At 47.4% G+C, this 22,367-nt stretch overlaps 1 protein-coding gene across 1 annotated transcript in view; it reads right to left on the reverse strand.

Annotated features, from left to right (window-relative positions):
• Positions 1-22,367, reverse strand: part of RCN2 (reticulocalbin 2) — a 1,080,843-nt gene that overhangs the window by 573,123 nt on the left and 485,353 nt on the right. The gene's annotated exons all lie outside the window — the stretch shown is intronic.

A 22,367-nucleotide genomic window follows, 5' to 3' on the forward strand; every position in this document is an offset into this window, starting at 1 on the left:
TCAGGGTTTGAGAATCTGTGGCCCTCCAGCTATTCTTGGAGTCTAGCTGCCATCAGTCCCAGTCAACATGTCCAATGGTGAGGGATGATGGGAGTCTGAGTTCAAGAACACATGGAGGGTCACAGATTCCTCTCACCATGCTAGATAAGCACATAAGGAAAAGAGACCCATTGAGCATTAGTCCCTGATGTGCTTGTCTCTTGTATACAGAAAACTTTCTCTGAGGTGTTGAGAGCATTCAGATCTATGACACACCCCATTGGCAGCTTGCCTAGAGCTCTGCTGCTTTACTCTGCGTCTTGTGCAGAATGGTTCCTTCTCCATTCTTGAAGAAACCCTCCCAGAATAGAATTGCTCTAGTGGCTCAGAATAAACTATTTGGCTTAGCCAAGGCCTGGGGAGCAAGGTCCATTTGTCCTGTCCCCCCCCCCATAAAATATTTGCGGTGGCTGGGCTCCCCCAAAATTGATGTACATTGCCATTCAAATGGTGTGTGTGTGTCACATCCTGTGATCAATTATGTGGGGCGGGGCTTACCCCCCCATATTTTATTCAAGTTGGCACCCCTGGCATGCAGAAGTTCCCAGGTTCAGTCCTCCAGCATTTCTGGTTGTTAATATTATAAATTACCAGTAATTAATTAATTAAATTTGCATACTGCCCTGTACCCACAGGTCTCAGGTAGGATTAGGTAGCAGTAAAAGGAGCAACTCTCTCTTCCTGCCCCCTAGGGAACTGCTGCCAGTCAGAGTAGACAGTCATGGCTAGAAGGAACCCCCAAGTTGACCTTGTATTAAGCCAGGCACAGGCAAACTCAGCCCTCCAGATGTTTTGGGACTACAACTACCATTATCCCTAGCTAACAGAACCAGTGGTCGGGGATGATGGAAGTTGTAGTTTCAAAGCATCTGAAGGGCCAAGTTTGCCTATGCCTGTATTAGGCAGCTTCTTAAGCTCCCTTCAGATAAGCATAGTAAGTGGCTTTATATCGAATCAGACCGTCTAACCCAACAGTCCATACTGACTGGCAGTGACCCTCCCAGTTTTCAGACAAGGGGCATTCCTTTCTCTGCCTGGAGACACTGGGGATTGAACCCAGGACCTTCTGCATGCAAAGCAGATGCTCAGCCACTGAGCTAAGGCTGCTGTAGGTTACCTTGCAATCCTGGGTATGGCTGTTCAGAAGTCAGCTTTACCAAGTTAAATGGACATACAGTTAAGTGTGCTTAAGACTGCAGCTTTACAGATGAAGCCTTTTGAATATGTATGTTCATATTGTGTGGTTCATATTGTGTGGAACAATTGTGTGGGTGAATATGAGCGGGGGGTGGTGGTGGTGCATGTGCATGGATGTGAGTGCATAGATGGTCCTTCTCATGTGTGCATTGCTCTCCCCCTTCCTCTGCTGGCATGTGACAGCCCCAACCCCAAAGCTGGCCAAAAGGAATGTGGCCTTTGGTCAGAAAAAAATTCCCTATCCCTGCTATATATGTCTACTCAAATGCAAGCCACTATGGATTTCAGTGCACTTACTTCCAGGTAAGTGAGTACAGGATTACTGTATCATTACATTGCATCTCGGATGCTCAAGAAAGTGAGCAATGCCACTCTGCTGCTGCAGGGGCAGGGGCAAAAGTCTCTCTCACACACAGGTCATCCTTAATGTTGAATCTGAAGCTGCTGCGGCTTGTGATAAATGGAACTCCTGCATTCTCAGCTGTACATCCAGCAGCCTCTCTTTATCAGCTCGACTCTGTTTGTCAATGCCAGGTAGGCCTGTTCACTGAGTTAATTGAACCAGGTGCCCTTTTCCTATGGAGAGCAGAGTTCTTTTTCAAGAAAATGAAAACACCAAGGGCCTTTCTGTCCATTCTCCTCCATTAGAGCATTGCCCGCTTGGCATCTATTTACATTTCAGATCTGCAGCATCTGGATGCCAGTGAGCACCCTGCTAGCTATGAATGACTAAGCCAGCTCCAAGAGGATACTAAGGGATACAAGGCTGTTACTCTTGCTCTGTCCCCATTGATAAAAGCAGCAGCAGAGTTGGAAGTGAAACAGTAGCACATGTTTTTTGTTTGTTTGTTTGTTTGTTTGTTTGTTTGTTTGAGAGAGAGAGAGAGAGAGAGAGAGAGAGAGAGAGAGAGGCAAAAGAAACCTAGAGAATTCACAGAGACCTCTGTCAAGGATGTCCTTGGCATCAGGTGAAACAAATCTCATGGCTGAGATCTATCTTGTGTTTGCACTGGTGGAGAAGGCAGGATTTATATATTTTTGCAGGAAGCCCAGTGATGGCTTTATACTCCTATTCCCTGGGCTATTAGTTAGTATTAAATAGCAGAAGCTGAAGGTAGCCATACATCAGGAAGTGCACTGAGCTACATGAAGTGAGTGTGGCCCTCCAGACTCCCCCCAAGCTTCTTCCCTGGCGGGAATGTGTCCTTGAACTGTGACAATGACTCTCACTTGTCAGGTGTAGAAACCGCAGCCTCTGGATTATAGCCTGTAGAAAGGTAAGAGCCTTGTATCCCTTAGTATCTCTGGGAGCTGGCTTAGTCATTCATAGCTAGCAGGGTGCTCACTGGCATCCAGATCTTCCAGTGGCTCTGCCCACCGTTGCCTTGGCCCCTACGCAATGGCTGCATGTGGACCCTGGAAAGTTGTCCATGAGCAAATGCAGACTTCAGGCTGAAACTAATATTCCCCGCATGTGGCCTCAAACATCCTATGCCAGTCCATCCTCCCGAGCACGTTCCCATCTTGCAACGGAAGTCGGCATGGAGCTTTGCAGTTCCAGATTCAGAGCCACCTCCAATGCCTGTCTGTTGGGATAACTTTCTCTTTTGTTATTCATTGTTGGTTTATATGTTATAGAACACAAGAAAAAAAGACAATCCTTCAGGCAGCATGAAGTTAAACTGCGGAACTCCCTCCCACAGGAGGCAGAGATGGCCACCAACTTGGATGGCTTCGAAAGAGGATTAGACAGATTCATGGCGGAGCAGAGGGCTATGGGCGACTTCTAGTCATGGTGGCTCTGCTCTGCCTCCACAGAAATGCTTCTGAAACCCAGTTGCTGAAGACCACAGGAGGAGAGAGCGCTCTTGGGCTCAAATCCTGCTTGCTGGTTTCACACAGGCAAGTGTTGGCCATGGTGAGAACAGGAGGCTGGACTAGATGGGCCCTTGGCCTGATCCAGCAGGCTCTTATTACGATATAGTTCATGCATCTGGCTGCAACACAGGGGTAAATCAAATGGCAGGGGATCATTTGATGGGTGTGACTATCTAAGCCAGCCCTAGCATTCCAAATGATCAATTCCAACAGGTGCCACCTGCAAATCCAGCTCCATTTCAGGCCCATTTCTGGGTTTGGAACTGGAAAAAGTCAGGGCCGTGTGGGGAGGAGTTATGCCTGTGTTGACCTTATAGAAACAACAGATGTCCAGAGTGGCTGCAGTTCTTTGAGGAGGCAGCTGAGTGGCATCCGCTTGCTACTGTCTGCCCTCAGAGCCTGGTTGCTCCGAAAATAGACCTCTGCCTTTTGTCTGTCTTGGCCTCCGGCAGGGATTCATTTGCCATGGCCATCCGCCTACACCTTCCACAGGGAGTTCCTTCCTGGCAAAACCTTCCTCTGGTTCCCCTTCAACTGTCTCATAATAACTCCCACTGGCTTGCTGAGAGCTAGACTCCGATAGCCCCCCTCAGGCCTTTCCTTGGGACTTCAGCTGTCAATGCTGTGGGAGGGCTGGAAATCTGGTGACAGCAGAGCAGGCTTGTAAGAAAAGAAAGAGGCTCACTTGGGTGCAGAAGGGGCAAGGTGTTCACCATCTGCTGAACTCTGCAGTAACCGGAGTCCCAAGGGCAGAAGGTCTAGAGACCAAGGTGCATCTCACCTATGTTAACAGGGTTGGTGCCACCATCTGTGGAAATGTTGCACAAATTCTATAATAGACCCACACCCTGCTGCCTCTTTACCTCTTGGTGCTCCCCCTAGTTAATCCCACCTCCTGCCCCCCAGAGGGCAACCACACCTGCTTTGGGAACCATTGCTGTAGTACTTGACAATTTAGAGCAGGGGCTTGTAGCCCTCAGGTGTTGGAACGCAACACCCCTCAGTTCCAGCCATCAAATGATATATACGTATAAAATGGCATTTGATGTTCTTGACTCCCAGCTGTGCAGCTCCTCCTTTTCCTACTGTTTAGTTTCCTGCATTTGCTTTAAACCTGTGGCCCTTGAGATGTTGTTGGACTCCAACTCCCATCAGCCAGCAGGGCCAAAGGAGGGAGCAACCTCCATAGAGCCACAGGTTCCTCACTCACTCCAGCTTTAGTTTGCATAGTCCACCCACCCTGTCACCTTAAAATAAAGCAAAACCTCAAAGTTGAGGTTTTGGTGCTAAGGAGATGTCTTTTATATGTGCATCCGTACACATGTCAGCCCATTGGTGTGACTTGCACATTGCAGCCTACTCTGACTGCCAGAGGCTCTCTAAGGACTCAAAGAAGAATCTGATTGCCTTTGCTTGCAAAGCAGGTGCTCCACCCTTTTGATCATGTGAGCACAATTGTTTTCTAGAAGAATTTACTAGGAAAGCTCTATTCCACTCAGCGTACACAGTCCCTGAGTGAGTGTATCCTTTGTCTGAAATGCAGGCCCATGGGTGCTCAACCCTACCATCAGGTTCCATATTGCAGGTTGTGGCTGTAAACACTCCAAATGTTGTCAGTCAAGCGACATCTGGTGGGCCAAAGGTTCCTCATCCCTGATCTACATAGAGATCAATAGTGAGCTAGAGAGTCTGGTGATCTCACAGTTTAACCCCACCCCCGAGGAAAGAGATTTGTGTGCACAATCCAACTTCTGCTTAGTGCCATGACACGGGTGCCCTTCCACCAATGTAAAATTATCACCCAGAGAAGTTAGAGGAAGTGGCACTGAAGCAATCAGAAAATGCTAGATGCCCCAAATACAGTGGTATCTTGGGTTACATACGCTTCAGGTTACAGACTCTGCTAACCCAGAAATAGTAAAATTCCTTCCAGTAGCACCTTAAAGACCAACTAAGTTAGTTCTTGGTATGAGCTTTCGTGTGCATGCACACTTCTCCAACACGGCTACCTATCTGTAACCAGAAATAGTATTTCAGGTTAAGAACTTTGCTTCAGGATGAGAACAGAAATTGTGCTCCGGTGGTGTGGCGGCAGCAGGAGGCCCCATTAGCTAAAGTGGTGCTTCAGGTTAAGAACAGTTTCAGGTTAAGAACGGACCTCTGGAACGAATTAAGTTCTTAACCCGAGGTACCGCTGTAACCAGCTAGCCATGCATATCAGCCCACAAGGGATTTTGCCAAGTGCAAAAATGGTGGGGGGTTTTGCGGGGGCCGGAGGGCAGTCAAGCATAGGAGCTTGGCTAGGATGCAGCCTTTACGCAGCACAGGTGTAAATGCCTTCAAGAGCTACTTCCTCTTCCCCACAGGGGAAGTGTAGTTATGTGTGGAGGAGCCAGGAGTCTCTCTCACGGAAAGCCAAGCACCCACAAACTCAGAAATCTTTGGGGAAATGTGCAAACACTAAGGGCCTGTCCACATGTCCGTTTGTCCCAAGCTTTCTTAGAATTTGTTTTGGATCAATAGCAATGGTCCAAAAGCTGTTCATGTATATCACAACTCGGAAACGCGAAGCAACACATTTTACCACTGTATTGAAAAACCCTGAAAAACCCAAATAGAAATTTGTTTCCTTCCAATTCAATCCTTTTGCAGGGTTCCCTTTCCCTTGTGGCACATTGTGTGGGTGTTCCTCTGTGACCCCAGCCCCTTGTGTCTCCACACATTGTCTCCAGAGCCTGTTGCTGTGCCCTTCTGATTCCCTGCCCCAAATGTGTCTCCCTTTTGCAATCCTTTTTTCTGGGGGGATGCATGCCTCTAAACATTTTATGAATCTAAGTTTGGCCTCACTGAGGGGCAGTATTTCAATATCAGTAGGAAAATGAGAGTACCCCTAAACATTTTTTTAAGGAAAAAAAGCACTGCCTACAGGCATTGTGATCAATTACATATATGTTTATTTTCAACTTGTGCTTGTTGGACACCTCCTTTGGTGTTTTAGAGAAGCAACAATCTGATATTGTGTGCTTGTGCTCAGGAACACAATGGACCACAAGAACCCCAAAGCAACTGAAAAGAAGGGCGTGTGCAGCAACACTGTGGCACCAGGGGCCAGTGGCGTAGCGTGGGGGGTGCAGGGGGGGCCGGCCGCACCGGGCGCAACATCTGGGGGTTAGGGAAATCCACAGGTTAGGGGGCGCAAATCCACGGGTTAGGGGGCGCAAATCCATGGGTTAGGGGGCGCAAATTACTTGCCTTGCCCCGGGTGCTGATAACCCACGCTACGCCACTGCCAGGGGCTGAGAAAGGGGTGGGTAAGAAGGAAGAAAAATGGAGCAGCGGTGGGTGGGATGTCACATGTTTTCAGGGCTGCCTTCTTGAAGTAGCGCAGAACAGGTATGGCATGAGGACCCAGAATTCTGGACAAAACTTGTGGTGGTATTAATCTGCAAGCACAACAGATGGAAGAAAACACAGGGCAAACAAAGTGTAGCTAGGCCCTAACTGGTATAAAACCACATAGGTTTATAGTGCTGGTACATATATGTTACTTTCAAAATCAAAAAATTGCCCGACCTTTTGCTTCAAATAAAGAATATTCCTCTAATACAGTGGGGCCTGGTGTGTTCTGCCTCCACTCTTGGAAGCCTCTGTTACCAGTTGCTAGGAACTGACAGCCTTCCCTATGTGAAATTTATCTCATCCTCTTTTAAAACCATCCAAGCTGGTGGCCACTGCTGCCTCTTCAGAAATGGACTCCAGTTTAACTCTGAGCTGTGTGAAGAAGGACTTTCTCGGTGCTGAATCTTCCAGCATTTGGCTTCACCGGACGTGTCTGAACCCTAGGATGAAGCAAACTCTGGTTTTCATTCCGTTTCTTTCTATTTCAAGCATCCCGTTTCATTTTAAAGCCCAGGGAGTTCTGAGCAGCCCTGTTGCAGATTTTCTCTTCCTTCCTGGCAATTAAAGAGTCAAACTCAGAGAGTCTTGGAAACAGCCACTGACGGGTGGGCAGGTGCTAAAAGATCCATGTTTTTCCTGGATGCCTATTAACACTAATAATTTCCAAGGGCTCTCATAATTGACTTCCAGTTATCCTTTCTTAATACTGCAATTAAAGAGCCTAATTCAGTTGTGCATGGAATGGGGGGGGGGGGGGATAAAGCCCCAAGAAGCATCTGCCACATGCCAGAGTGTCCCAGCTATCAAAGGATAGGATCAGGAAACATTTGTGCTCTTACAAAGGAAATTAAATGGATTTGAATCCAAATATGGTTTGGGAGTGCAAGAAGGGATGGCAGTTGCTCCAAGAATACCCTCCAGTTGTATTTAATTAAATAATTATATTACTATTATTATTACTAGTATTATTGTTACTTGTTAGTCAAGTGTTACCACCAAAAGCTCTTCAGGTGACTAAGGCAGCTGGGATGAATATGAGGTAGTAGAGGAATGCAGATTGTACCACATGAGGACTCGGGAGGGGGCAGCACCCCCAGGCAGAGGGCCAAAGTCTGATGCGCCAGGCTTCCAGGTGCAAAAGAGCCCTTGAACGGGTCCAAACCTCTCCACCAAACCACCTCAGAAATGGAAGAGCACAGCACAAGCTGCCTTTGGGTGCCAGGAAGCAGCAGGTTGAAGGACAAGGTCTCCATGCCATGGGGGAATGACTCAGACCACAATATACAGAGGAACTATTAGATGCTGGCTTTCAGTGCTTTTTTTCTGGTGATATACAGTAGTACATAGTACCAGCACCCTTTTCTTTTCAGTGACCCCGCTCTGAAGGGTGACTGTGAAGGGGAAGGAGACCCAGTTAGGGGGTGTGAATTAAAAAGAGAGCGAGAGGCACAGAGGGATCAAGCCCTAAGGGGTGGTGAGGGGGGCAGTGTTTAGGAACACTTGGGGAGAGAAAGGGCTGGAGGGAAAGGAGAAAGGAAGTGCTGGGGCTGGGAAACCAGAAGGAGGGTTCCCCACTGGGAAAGAGGGTGTTTGCTTTTTAAGTCAACAGAGGGGAAAGGTAGGCAAAGAGGAGGAGGAAGAAGAAATATTGACATTTAAATTATTGCTGAGAAAAGCAAGAGGAATACAATGGTTAATACCGGCACTTTTTTCTAGAAAATAAGCACTGCTGGTTTTCGTAAGAGGTTCACTGTGATGCAGGGAAGATCTCAAGCCTTTGGGAAGGGCCATAGTTGTGTGGCAGAGCACCTGCTTTGCATGTAGAAGGCTCAACCCCAGCATCTCCTGGCAGGGCTGGGGGAAAGCGCAGCCTGAAATCCTAGAGAGCTGCTGGTCGGAAGCTGGGCTCCTCCACACGGGACGTTTCCCCATGGTTTCTAGTTATAGTTCCAAGAGGTTGCTTCTTTTTTTTCCTACCCCTTTACCCAGAAAACCCCACTGTTTGCTGCTGAATGTCAATCTGCAGAAAAGTTTCAAAGTCTTCATAAACGACTTGGAAGAAGGAATTGAGGGGACGCTCATCTAATTTGCAGGTGACACCAAGCTGGGAGGGCTAGATAATGCCACAGAAGGCAGAATCGGGATTTAAAATGACCTTAGCAGATTGGCAAACTGGGCACAAACCAACAAAATGAATTTCAATAGGGACAAATGTCAGGTTCTGACTTAGGCAGGAAGAACCAAATTCACAAATATAAGATGAGGGACACCTGACTTACTAGCAGTACATGTGGAAAGGATCTTGGTGTCCTGGTGGACCACAAGCTTAACATGAGTCAACCGTGTGATGCAGCAGCAAAAAAAAAAAAGCTCTTGCTATTCTATCCACAGAAGTCCAGTGTCCAGATCAAGGTAACTAATAGTCCCACTCTCTTCTGCCTTGGTCAGAACACGCCTGGAATTCTGTGTCCAATTCTGGTAACCACAATTTAAGAAGGATGTGAGAAGCTGGAAAGTGTGCAAAGGAGGGCAACCAAGATGATCAAGGGTCTGGAAAACAAGCCTTGTGATGAACATTGGAGGGAGCTGGGTATGTTCAGCCTGGAAAATAGGAGACTGAGAGGCCATCTTCAAATATCTGAAGGGCTGTCACATGGAAGATGGAGCAAGCTTGTTTTTTCCTGCTTTGGAGGGCAGGACCTGCACCAATGTCTTCAAGTTACAAGAAAGGAGATTCCAACTATACATCAGGAAGACCTTTCTGACAGTAAGAGCTGTTTGACAGTGGGACAGATTCCTTTGGGAGATTGTGGACTCTCCTTCCTTGGAGGTTTTTTTAACAGAGGTAGGATGGCCATCAGTCATGGATGCTTTAGCTGAGATTCCTGCATTGGAAGGGGTTGGACTAGATGACCCCTGGGGTCCTTTCCAACTGCAATTCTAGGATTCTGAGACTCGTAGCTAGACATCATGGGACAAAGAGAAGATATCATGGGACCCAGGGAAGTGTGGATGAGCCCTCAGCAAAAGGCTGTGTTCCTCTCAGTTGTTGAGTTCCAGTAGGTAAAGGTAAAGGTACCCCTGCCCGTACGGGCCAGTCTTGCCAGACTCTGGGGTTGTGCGCCCATCTCACTCAAGAGGCCAGGGGCCAGCGCTGTCCAAAGACACTTCCGGGTCACGTGGCCAGCGTGACATCGCTGCTCTGGCGAGCCAGAGCTGCACACGGAAACGCTGTTTACCTTCCCGCTGGTAAGCGGTCCCTATTTATCTACTTGCACCCGGAGGTGCTTTCGAACTGCTAGGTTGGCAGGCGCTGGGACCGAGCAACGGGAGCGCACCCCGCCGCGGGGATTCGAACCGCCGACCTTTCGATCGGCAAGCCCTAGGCGCTGAGGCTTTTACACACAGCGCCACCCGCGTCCTGAGTTCCAGTACTTCATCCCTATAGACCAGCAGGGCTCAGTGCTGACTGTAAGCCTGCTAGACTGGGCTTTGGGCTGCTGCAGTACTGCTCAGGTACCCACCCCTGCCCTCGCCTCCACAAGGACCAATCCCAGTGAAACAGGCCCTATAGCACTCAGATATCAGAGCTAGCTCCTCCATCTATGCATGGTCCATGTACTCTGAAGAGTCTGCCCTGTTCCTGGTGCTCCAGACCCTCCCCTGATCACTTGCTGGGTCACTGTTCACAGCTGATTCTTTTCTGACTTCTCCCTCTTCCTCCCCCCCTCCCTCTCCTCCCCTGGTAAACCAAAAGAGTGTTCCTATGCTAACTCTATCCATTGGCACCTTTACTCTTGAGACTTGGGAGGCGAAGGGGGGACATCAAGGCAAAATTCAGGATGCGATCAGAGGGGCTTGCCAGGGTCACAGGTAAGGTGTTCATAAGGTGTTCAGCATGTACAGTACTTCATGCTGCCTTTCCTGGTTCTCCCTGGGGCCCAGTTATGAAAGATATCCTGTGGAACTCCAAGCCTCTTCCTTCAAGAATGTCTCCCTGGGGTCCTGGCTGAACCTAATCGAGCCATGCCTGGCTTGAACATCCCACCCCCTTGGAAACCAGGCCTTATGAGGAACAGTTGAGGAGGTTGGGTCTGTTTAGCCTGTGGAAGAAGAGATTGAGAGAAGATATGATAGCCATCTTCAGATACTTGGAGGGCTTGGAAGATGGAGCAAGCTAGTTTTCTGCTGCATCAAAGGACAGAACACAAACCAACAGATTCAAATGACAAGAAAGGAGAGTCTAACTATTAAGAAAAACCTTCTGAGGGCAAGAGCCAATTGACTGTGGAATTGGCTATATCGGAAGGTGGTGGACTCTCCTTCCTCAGAGGTTTTTAAACAGAGACTGGGTGGCCATCTGTCAGGGATTCTTTAGTCATGATTCCTGCATTGCAGAGGGTTGGATTGCATGACCTCTTGGGTTTTCCTTCCAACTCTATGATTCTGTTATACCTTCTGAGTCCCAGACCCTCTTTTGCAGGACTTGCCCCTCAATATGGATCACCTGCATGTTTCCCTTGGCTGTTTTGACTGGCGGAGACCAAGATTCTTTTAAAGTCTCTCCTCCTTCACAAAGCAAGGAGAAAATTATCTTCCCCGGCTTCCAAACCACACTTCCTTATCTCCCATCGGGGCTATAAATCAGAGCCTGATGAAACATACCATAGATTTTATTAAGATCTTGTAAACAAATTATTGGCTGCCAGAAGAGCTTCCTGCTGTTTTGTAAAGGGGGAGAAAGGGTCAAGATGCAGTTCTGTCATGCGGCCCTTGGAGAACAGGAGTCATGGCTCCCAGGAAAAAGCTGGCTCCCTTCCTCGGATCAGCAAAGTCTCTCAGAAATGTTTTAATCACGACCATCTAGCAGCCATCACTGGCTGCTTGCACAGGCAGGAGCACTTCCCAACCAACTGGGCTAATGGTGGCTGATGCTCAGTGGGACTGGAAGGGAGGCGGATGGCTGGGTGGGGGAGGCAGAGTTTTGGCCCCTTCTTCCTCCACCCTGCAGAGTCTTACCAGGGAACTCCTGAGTCAGACCACTGCCCCATTTCGCTCCGTGCTGTCTGCAATGGCCAGAAGCAGCTCTCTGGGGCTTCAGACATGGGATCATGTCTTGCATTAATTGCAGGTACCTCAGGGATCAGCTGAACCTTTGTACCTCACCTTGATCATGGAGATCATTTTCAGGAGCATCACTAGTCATTCCCCAAGCTGGTGAGGCTCATCTTATGACAAGCCTTAGCACCATCAAACCAGTCCTGTGGAACACCCCAGGAGAGATTCTGTGGGCATCTTCCAGGCCAACTATCAAATGCCTGCTGAAATCGTTTCTATTCCACAAGGTCTATGCAGGAAATTAACAATACATCCTTCCACAATGGTTGGTTGATGTCTGTTGTAAACTGATTTGCTGTTTTATAGTATGGCTTTCTATTTTATTTTTTTTATTTGTATACCACCCTATACCCAAAGAACTCAGGGTGGTTCACAAGATAAAATCACAATATAAAAACACAAAATACATAATCAAAACAAAAACAACCCAATTGTGTTTCTATTACTGCAAATCATTGCAATATTCTTTATGATAAAGTGGCATACAGATATTTTAATAAATAAATAAACCCTGCCAGCATGTTCTGAGGACTGATACTGGGACCTTCAGCATACCAAGCAGATGCTCTTCCACTAAGCTACCGTCCCTGCAGGTAGCAGTGAGACTAAAGAGCAGCTGGGAGCTGGGAGCTGGGAGCTGGCTGAGGACTGCCTGGTGCTGCTGGCTCCGTGCCCGATTTGCCCCAATGGCCAGCCTCCAACATGGCAATTGCCCCCTATTGAAGCAAGAGCATCACCCCCACCCCAGTTTACATTTTACTGATTTTGTTGACTCATTTATATCCCATTGTTTCATGGAATTGCCCCAGGAATCAATCTATCTATCTATCTATCTATCTATCTATCTATCTATCATCTATTTATTTATCTATCTATCTATCTATCTATCTATCTATCATCTATCTATATCTATCATCTATCTATCTATCTATCTATCTATCTATCTATCTATCTATCTATCTATCATCTATCTATATCTATCTATATCTATCTATCTATCTATCTATCTATCTATCTATCTATCTATCTATCATCTATCTATTTATCTATCTATCTATCATCTATCTATCATCTATCTATCTATCTATCTATCTATCTATATCTATCTATCTATCTATCTATCTATCATCTATCTATCTATCTATCTATCATCTATCTATATCTATCTATATCTATCTATCTATCTATCTATCTATATCTATCTATCTATCATCTATCTATCTATCTCTATCTATCTATCTATCTATCTATCATCTATCATCTATCTATCATCTATATCATCTATGTCTATCTATCTATCATCTATCTATCTGTATTTAAAAGTACTGTAAAATTCACAAATTGCAAAATTACAGTGAAAAGCTACCTCCACCCAAAAGTGCTCACTGGGATGACTTTTAATCTGTCTTTTTAGGAGGGGGGTATTCCACAGTGTAGACTCTGTGGAAAGTCTAACCTTTAGAACTCCTCATCTAATCTCAGGTGGGGATGCACAAACATGTACCCCTTTATTTACAATGGGTTTGCAATTTGCACCTCTTTTGTTCCAAAAATGCCTCTTTTAAAAGAAAAAAGGGCTGTGAAACAGGCTGTCATAAAACAGATGCAGCTTCCCCTTCACAATGTGTCTCATGTGGAGAAACCTGTCATGTGACAAAGACACATGAGAGCAGAAGCAGCCAAGGAGGGACTGCACAATCATTTGGGCCTAGTCAAGTTATTGAGGCCTAGCTGCTAAGTGGGGAGTCCCTCTGGCAGGGGACTCGGCAGCCAGTTTCACTTTGTGCTCTCTGTAAGATGTTAGTCAGAGTCCGTGAGCAGAGCAGTACGGAATCTCAGTCAAACTGTTTGGAACCATGTTGTTTATGAAGAAGTTTATTTTAACTCAGTAAAGCTCTTATTCTTTCACTTAAAAACTCTGCATTATTAATTTACGCTGCGCGTCGGACTTCCGGGTCGGCGCCATCGCCGAATGGCGGGCTCCCTCCGAGCTCCGGAGGGAGCCGGCTTGGCAGGGGCTGGGTCCTACCGCACCGGCGATGCGGGGACCCTCAAAAACCACGGCCAGATTGAGGCCGTGGACATGGAGACTCGGCTGGCACCGTTAGCACTCTCCCGACTCGTGAAGGAGCCTTTTTAAAGGCTACGGATCGGGTGCCGGGGAGAAGCGTGGTGCTTTGAGTTCTCTGCTATCCCTGCCGAGCGCAGCCGCATGCCATCCGGCGGAGAGCGCTGACTTCTTCTATTGAAAATTCGGCTCTAAAGAAGAATCCGTGAGTAATTGGAATATGGACTAAAAAAAGGGGATAAATTTTTAAAATTCGGAGCGAACGGGGGAGGTGGAAAAAAGGAAGTCAGCCCACCCCTAAATTGTAGAAGAGCCAAAACAAAGGACTGGACAACTAAGATCGAGTGTAACCTTATCTTGCCGAATCAGCAACTTCGCGAGGGAAAATTATAAGATTGAGCTGGAGGAGAAAAGTGGAATTGTTTTTTAAAAAAAGCAACCCCCCCGGAATCCCTGGAGCGATTCGGGAAACTGCCTGGAGAAAAGTGATGGAGGTTTTGACAGCTGTCAAAGAGCTGTCAAAAAGGAAGATTAAAATAGAGACTTTGCTATGAGGACTTTGCCGGTTATATTTGTTATAAATTGAATACAAACTGTTTTAAATATTGGTCAACAAGCTACTTGGTCTGGTGGATGTGATTCTGGAAGGGAACTTTGTTATTGCAATCCACCTAGAGGAGCCGAGGGATATTGCATGTGTTTTTCCACAGGAAATCTGAACAGTTGAATGGAACTTTTAATCTCCTGGGAAACTGCAGGAATGGAACATTATTTTGTCTACAGAGGTCTACACACTACAGGAAACAATGGAACTATTTGTTGGAAAATGAAAGGAACATGATGCAATGCTTTGCTCCATGAATAACAAACCTCTGCAGAGGCACTAGAAACTTTTGGAAAAAGAACATTTCTGTGGGAGAACAGAGAAATAAAAAGGAGGAGAATGATTGACAAGAACAAGGAAATAACAAGAACTGGACAGAACTGGGGGAACATTTGGGATATTCAGGTTTGACAAGCTTATGGATACAAAATTGGAGTTTTTACTCCTGGATATAAAAACCTGGATAGAAGAAATGGGCCCTTATTTGATAGACTCCTTCTACGATTGGACATCCGTAATTAAAGACTGGCAAAGAACTGGAGGGACATAGTGTAATGTGGGACCTCCAGGATGATATTAGAAGTGGAGGGATAGGTGAAACGCAAAGGGGAAAAAGGGGAGGGAAAATTGGAATCCAAAGGCTGTAAAATTATTTATATTTATCTTATTTCCATCTGTATTATGTTTGAAAGGGGGAAACTCGTGGAAGGGTATAGATCGATCTTAGGGGATGAGAATTTGGATAAATTGGGTTATTGATGAAGAGTGTAATTTGGGGATAAGAACTTGTTGAATTTAATTGCTTATTTGGAAGATTTGGAACACAAGAGGGGGTAGGGAGGGGAAGTCCTAGTTATTGGCAAAAAGTTTATAGATTGGATCTAATTTGTTTTGATTTGTTTTAATTTGGAAAACCTTAATAAAAATTATTATAAAAAAAAATAATTTACGCTGCGCGTCAAAACCTTCATCCATGGAGTTTCTGGCTGCGGAATAAATGGTGAAGGCAGAGGCAGAGCCTGGTCTATATCTCTCTATCTCTATCTGTCAGAAATAGCCCTGGTGGCCTTTTGTCTGTAATGCTTTTCCAGCCCACCTTCCTTCGGCCATGGCAGGATTAAAGCAGATGGACAGAACAGAAGAGAGAGACACTAGAACTTGCAGAGAGCAACTTCTGCTCCCATTCTGCTTAAATCCCATTCTGCTTAAATCTGCAATTTATTTTTATTGCCGTCTAATAGAGGCGCAAGAGAAGAGAAGAGGCAGAAATCCCTCCCTGCCAGCACGAGGTTTTTGGAGGGCCAAGATGCTCTCTCTCTTTTGTAATCTTTTTATTTGATTGTCAAAAAGGGAGAAAGAAAAAGGAAATAAAGAAAACAAACATACATAAAAAACCAGTACATAATCCAAATATCGAGATTGCTTTGAATCTTGTGACTTCCCCCCATCCCTCCCATGGGTCCTTTTAATTCTATTTTCAACTGCATATCAACACTTCTCCAGTTTTTCATCTTCCTAAGTTATCTATACATTCTTCTATAATACAAGTGTATTTAAAATACTACTAATGCTTTGATCTGTTTGCAATGATTTTGTATATACATTATAAACATTTCCCATTCTTTTTTTAAATTTCTTGTCTTCTTGATTCCTGAGCTTCCCAGTTAATTTTGCCATTTGGGCATAGTCCCTCAACTTGATTTGCCATTCTTCTCTGGTGGGGGCTGTCTCTTCCTTCCATCTCGGTCAAGATGCTCTCAATGAGCCCTTCTTTCCATAGCAGGGCCATTTCCTCTATGCCACTGCAGATTTGTTTGCCTCCTCCTGGGCACACAAGTCAATCGAGCACCCAGGAGGAGAGGGATAGTTTCCAGTGACCAGTGCCAGTTTGGAAAGTGAGAGGTGAACATGAAGCATCCAAGAGAGGAAGGGGCCTGGAGGTTTGGGGGCTCAGCAGTGGGGGCTCTGCAGGGCTGTGGACCTGGACAGGTGCCCAAAAATGCTGCCCCTTGGCACCAGTCCTCCTCCCCTGAAATATACTCAGAGTCGAGAGTGGATTTCATGCTCTTTATTCAGCTCATAGTGGTGAGGAGGAATGAAAGTCCCCTCAAAGTATCTGCTTTATATACATTATTTACACAATGGGCTGCACGTGATTGGCTGATTCCTGAATTCTCCTGTAGGCCAATCAGGTTGTGGATTCACTTCCATCTGGAGCTCGATTGGGTGGCTCCTGCAGACCAATCATACTGCTGCATTGTTCTAGGACCAACTCAGTACATAACACCCCTCCCCCTCTAAGTTCCAGTCCTGCCCAGGAGGTTGCATTCATAGTCCTCAAGGTATGCCGGTGGCCTACGTGTGCGTTGCGGCCTAGGGTGTTCCCTGGTCCGGGGTTCAGGTTCTGGCTCGTGTTCCAAGGATGCTGGCTGTGATGGGGCCATTTGATCGGGCGCAACCGGCTCGCTCAGTCGTGGTTCTGGTTCCGATGTCCTTTCGGCCTCGCGGGTCCTCTCTGTATTTACCGATGCTGCCTGTCCTGCTGGCCCCTCCTGCTCTATGGGCCTCACTGCCCCACTGTTCCCTTGGGAATCCTCTGACCTGTCCTCCTCCTGGTTTTCTCCCAGGAATCGTCGCCGTATCTGGTTGCAGTGGCGGCACCAGCATTGCCCCCCCATCCGTTAGCACCTCGTACGACACGGGGCCAGTGACCCTGGTGACTGTGGCAGGTACCCATGCTGGGCCTGCCCCAAAATTATTTGCGTACACTGGGTCCTGGGCCACGAAGGTCTGGGGGTTCCTGCCTTCCCCCATCACTACCTCATCCTGAGCTCTTATCGGGGTGAAGGCGGTCCAATCTGATTGCAAGTCACCGGCCCATTAGTAGTTCAGCGGGGCTCCGGCCAGTCGTTGAGCTGGGGGTGCTGTGCTGTGCTAGAAGGAATGTCGCAAGGCGGTACTCCCAATCCCCTTGCGTCCTGCGGCGGAGGGTGTCCTTGGTGGTCTGCACCATGTGTTCTGCTTGGCCATTGGTTGCAGGGTGGAATGGCGCTGAGCGGATGTGGCTGATGGCGTTCTGTGCTGTGAAGGTTTGGAATTCTACTGGCGTAAATGCAGTTCCGTTGTCTGAGACGAGAGTGTCAGGGAGCCCGTGGGTTGCGGAGTACCTGAATGGCTGCGGACGTGGAAGTGGACGATACCAGTGTGACTTCCAGCCATTTGGTGTAGGAGTCCACCACTATGAAGAATGTTTTCCCCTGAAAGGGGCCAGCGAAGTCCACGTGCAGGCATGACCATGGTGCTTGGGCGGACTCCCAGGACTGGACTGGGGCCCTTGGGGGATCTGGGCGGGATTCTTGGCAGGCCTGGCAGGGTTTGACCCAGACCTCTATCTTTCCGTCGATCCCCGGCCACCACACATAACTCCTGGAGAGGGCCTTCATTCTCACTACCCCTGGGTGTGGCTCGTGTAGGGCTGTGTGGACCCTTTTGCAGAGGGGATGGGGAACGGCGATGCTGTTTCCCCATAACAGGCACCCTCGTGGGCTGACAGTTCATCTTTGCGGGTTGTGTATCAGGAAACAGGTTTTATGTATGTGTTAAGGGGAGTGTAATTTGAGTAGTTAATGTGCAAAACAACTGGCTGTCATGCACATTCTCCAGGCCTCAAGGAGAATTTTTTTTTAAATAAAGTAAATAAATAATGATGGGAAGATAAAGTAATTTCTCTGATGTAATTTCCCAGACTATCCATGTGGCCGGTGTCATTTCTTGACTCTGCAATCAAAATTCTAAGAAATGAAAAAAATCAGCAGTTTTCAAATCAGTGGTTAAAATCAGTGCAGTTTTGAATGGTTCAGCCTGCCGTCTAGAGTCAAAATGCTCTCCAAACATAGAGGAAAACCTGCTCCTTGATCTCAGGAGCCATAAAGGAGCATTTGGAGAAGTGTCCAAATGCCCTGCAAACACTCTCCCTGTGTGGTGTGTGTGTCTCTCCCTCCTTCGCATGCTCCCTCCATCCCCTCCTATTAGACTTACGTCCCTCAAAGCCTTAATCTGGGCCTGATCCTATCCCTCCACCAGTCCAAGGAATTCAAGTGAGGAGTCTGGCCGCTGCCAGGAGTTCTCTTTAAATGGAGCTGAATGAACTAAACAAGCCATGAAGAGCAAACACAGATATCAAGGGGAGAGCTGCTGTTGTGGCTTCATCACAGCCGAGGCTGCTGTGCGTGTTGTGCATTAAAAAAAACCTCCCCATATGGCTGAAAGGGGAATGGAACTCACCCTGGATAGAAACATTGTCCCAAGCATCTAATTATTCCCCTGGATTTGAAGACATTTATGTGCCTCATAAAAAAAGTGCAGGGGGTGGGGGTGGCCAGGAATAATATATCTTAGGCGTTAAATGCAGCTTCCTGCTCCAGCTGCAATTTCATCCCTCTCAAGAAAAGCTGGCAGCCATTTTCGTGCAAGGTCAGGGAGGCCTCTGGCGCAAGACCAGAAACGCAAGTGGACAGGCCTTCTGTGTGCTGTAGCAACGGGGAACCGGTGGCCCTGCCAAACATGGTTGGACTCCAACTCCCATCAGCCCCAGCCAGAACCTCCAGTGGTCAGAGATGATGAGAGCTGGAGTCCAGCAGCACCTGGAGGGTCACAGGTCACTGCCCCCCCCCGTATTGCTTTGGTCTCTCCCACACCATGCTTCCCAACCCCAACAAGGGCAGTCATTCCTTGCCATTGCCTCTCCAAGCCTCTACCTGAATCTCTCCCTCTGAGCATGGGAAGCAAGAAAGGAACAGGTCCTGGTTATCGGCTAGCTCAAATTATTTGTCTATCTATTTTAGCAGGAGGCTACCAACCTTTTTAGGGTGTCAGGGGACACGTTTGAAATTTTGAGAAAGTGACATGGGCACCAAAGGGATGCCAGGACAACTGCAGCTTAACACAAAATGGCTGCCCCATCCAAAAGAACAGGAAAAGAGGCCTTCCCCATTTCGGGGCTTGATGTGAGCAGGAAGTGCCATCCTGCCATGCCCTGCCACCTCTACCACTGACTCCACTTGATCTTGTGAGATTTTGACAGAAATCTGTGGCAATGCCAGCAGCCAGGCAGGCAGGGCAATCTCGGAGGCTCTGCCTTGGGGTCTCCTTCCACAGCTTCACCCTGCCTCATGGTGGGCCAGGCTTGGTCCACAATATTTTGCTGGCCTGACCTCTGCCAACCTCCCTATGAATGGTTGGGAAGGTTCCTCATCCGCTCCTGCTCCGGTTGCTCACAGGGCTCTTTGTGCCGATCATCTGTTCAGAACAGATGGGAAGGTTGGCGTTCAGTCCTAGCATCCAGTTAGATGTGGGCCTGTTTAGGAGGGTGCATTCCATCTAGGAGGCAGCGCAAACAGGAACTGAGCAGGAACATCAAGCTGTTTCTTACGTGTTGTGAATTTTTGAAATGATATTTATTGAGACCTTTTGTGGGTGCCCCGGGAGATGCCAATGGGCGTACAGGTGCCTGTGGGTGCTGCCTTAGCAAACCCTGCTTAGATGATACAGCAATTGTGATAAAATATAGCTAGCGTGGTATAACAACTGAGCTGTGGAATGCAAGGCCTCTAGTTACGTCTGCCTTTGACATTAATTCACTAAGTCCAGGGATGGGGGAACTGCAGTTGTTCACCAGACTCAGGAAGCACTTCAGATGTTTAGGGATGATGGATGTTGAAGTCTAACATATGGGAAGGCAAAGGTTCCCCATCAACGATAGTACCTAATGGTAGCACCAGCCTGATAATGCCCTGAGAGGTGGGTTGGGCATATCTTAAATAAAGAGGCTCTGCTACTGGGGTCCAATCTTAATTCCATGCCTGGGCCTGCTCTGGATTGCACCTCTAGTTGCTTTAAAAAATTTTTTAAAAGGATTTCAAAAGGTTCTGGAGACCTTGAAGGAAATGTCTGCCCAGCAGACCACAATATCCAGTACTTAGGGGGTTGCCAACATGGCGCCTGCCCACTAGGTTGCCCAGAGGGGAATACAGTTTCAAAAAGGTTCCCCACTGCCGATCAATGGAGCCAGGGTGGAAGCCAATGTCTTAGGGGGACAGCCTAGCCTGATGTGTTATGGGCAAAGCTTAATCTGGCAGTTTTTTGTTGGCTGGCTATTCAAAACACCATCTTTCTCGCTCCACCTCTCTGAATTTTGCAATGAAGTTCTCCACCCAAGTAATGCATATCAAACACATATACTGTAAGGTAAAAAGTGTGCATTAAAATGCAGGTATTAATGAAAATATCATGCAAAAATATTAAGGAAAAACTGCTGTGCTTTAGGCAAAATTGCATACAAAAATGCGCATATTCAAATAAATTTCCACAAAAATGTCGATGTATTCTCAGGAGGGCAACTAATGATAATGATAATATTTGCAAACTGACCTGGAAATGTGGAGAACTGAACTTAAGACTAGGTCAACGAGAAACCAAGAGAAACTGGAACGGGCAGGTTCACCCAACTTCCAATCCTGGGGCTGAATGTGGTGGTTGGTCTGATTTCAAAAGCCCTCTGTGGATCTCAGGGACCTTCTGCTCTTCTCCCCACAACCTGCTGCGCAGCGAGGAAGAGGGAGGGGAGCAGAAGGGGCTCCAGGGGGAGGGAGGGTGTGTCTCTGCCTTACGGAGAGGGAGGAAGAGGAGGGGGCAGAGATTGAAAGGAGTGGCAGAAAGAGAGATTTGTCAAAAATACAGATTGAAAAGTAAGGGGGTGAGTGAAGGGAAGGCATGAGCTCCTGGCCCCACCCACCACTGGCTCCAGCCCCACCCACTAACAGCAGTCCTCCCTCAACAAATTAACCCCTTCCCCACCCCAGAATGCAACTCTCCACAGAAAAACAGTTGCTCATCCCCGAGCTATTTTATTGGCACTCCACCCCCTGGTGTCTTTAGCTCCCCCCCCCCGCCAGCTACTCACCATTTTCAGTTTTCCTCTTTTTCAGGAGGAAAGACAGAGAATCAGAGGCCTCCTCCTTCTGCTGACATGAGGGGGAGACCAAGAATTACGAGCACCGAGTGGGAGCGACATTCACGACGGAGGGCTCCTTGTCTTGCCTGTAAATCTGGCTGGCTATGCAGTATCTTTTATTATGGCCACACATACAACCCCAGAGGACCAACCTTGTGCAGCCAATCAGCTCTGAGCACTCAGTGCCTCCTGCTAACCTCCAGCTGAACTCTGCTGGCTTCTAAGCTAAGATGGTTTCAGAAGAAGCAGCAGTTTCAAAGCTGACCAGCAGCCGTGTTTCTCCAAAGGAAGGGAGCTGTTTCCCTTCCACAGTATAATGCTTGCACCCTATAGAATCATAGAATCATAGAGGTGGAAGAGACCACAAGGGCCATCGAGTCCAACCCCCTGCCAAGCAGGAAACACCATCAGAGCACTCCTGACATATGGTTGTCAAGCCTCTGCTTAAAGACCTCCAAAGAAGGAGACTCCACCACACTCCTTGGCAGCAAATTCCACTGTCGAACAGCTCTGACTGTCAGGAAGTTCTTCCTAATGCTTAGGTGGAATCTTCTTTCTTGTAGTTTGGATCATTGCTCCATGTCCGCTTCTCTGGAGCAGCAGAAAACAACCTTTCTCCCTCCTCTATGTGACATCCTTTTATATATTTGAACATGGCTATCATATCACCCCTTAACCTCCTCTTCTCCAGGCTAAACATACCCAGCTCCCTTAGCCGTTCCTTATAAGGCATCGTTTCCAGGCCTTTGACCATTTTGGTTGCCCTCCTCTGGCCTCCTCTGCCCTCCTCTCCCTCTCCATGCAGGAGTTAAGTCTATGGCAGGAATAGCAGGAAATGCTCCCTCCCCATAGCTCTACAGGGCACACCCCATTTACCTAATATTGGTCACAACCCAAATAGTCACATTCAACCTGAAAGAGGAGGATGAAACTTTTGTGCAGGGGAGTGTGAGTGTTTTATTTCAACTGGTCATTCAGGGCTTGTTTGTCCTCTTCCCTCTCAAAACCTTTTCCCTTTTGTGCTGTGCCTTTCATTATTTTTTTTAAAAGAA

Source organism: Podarcis gaigeae, assembly GCF_964106915.1.
Source record: "Podarcis gaigeae genome assembly, chromosome: 9".
NCBI classification, from domain to species: Eukaryota; Metazoa; Chordata; class Lepidosauria; order Squamata; family Lacertidae; genus Podarcis; species Podarcis gaigeae.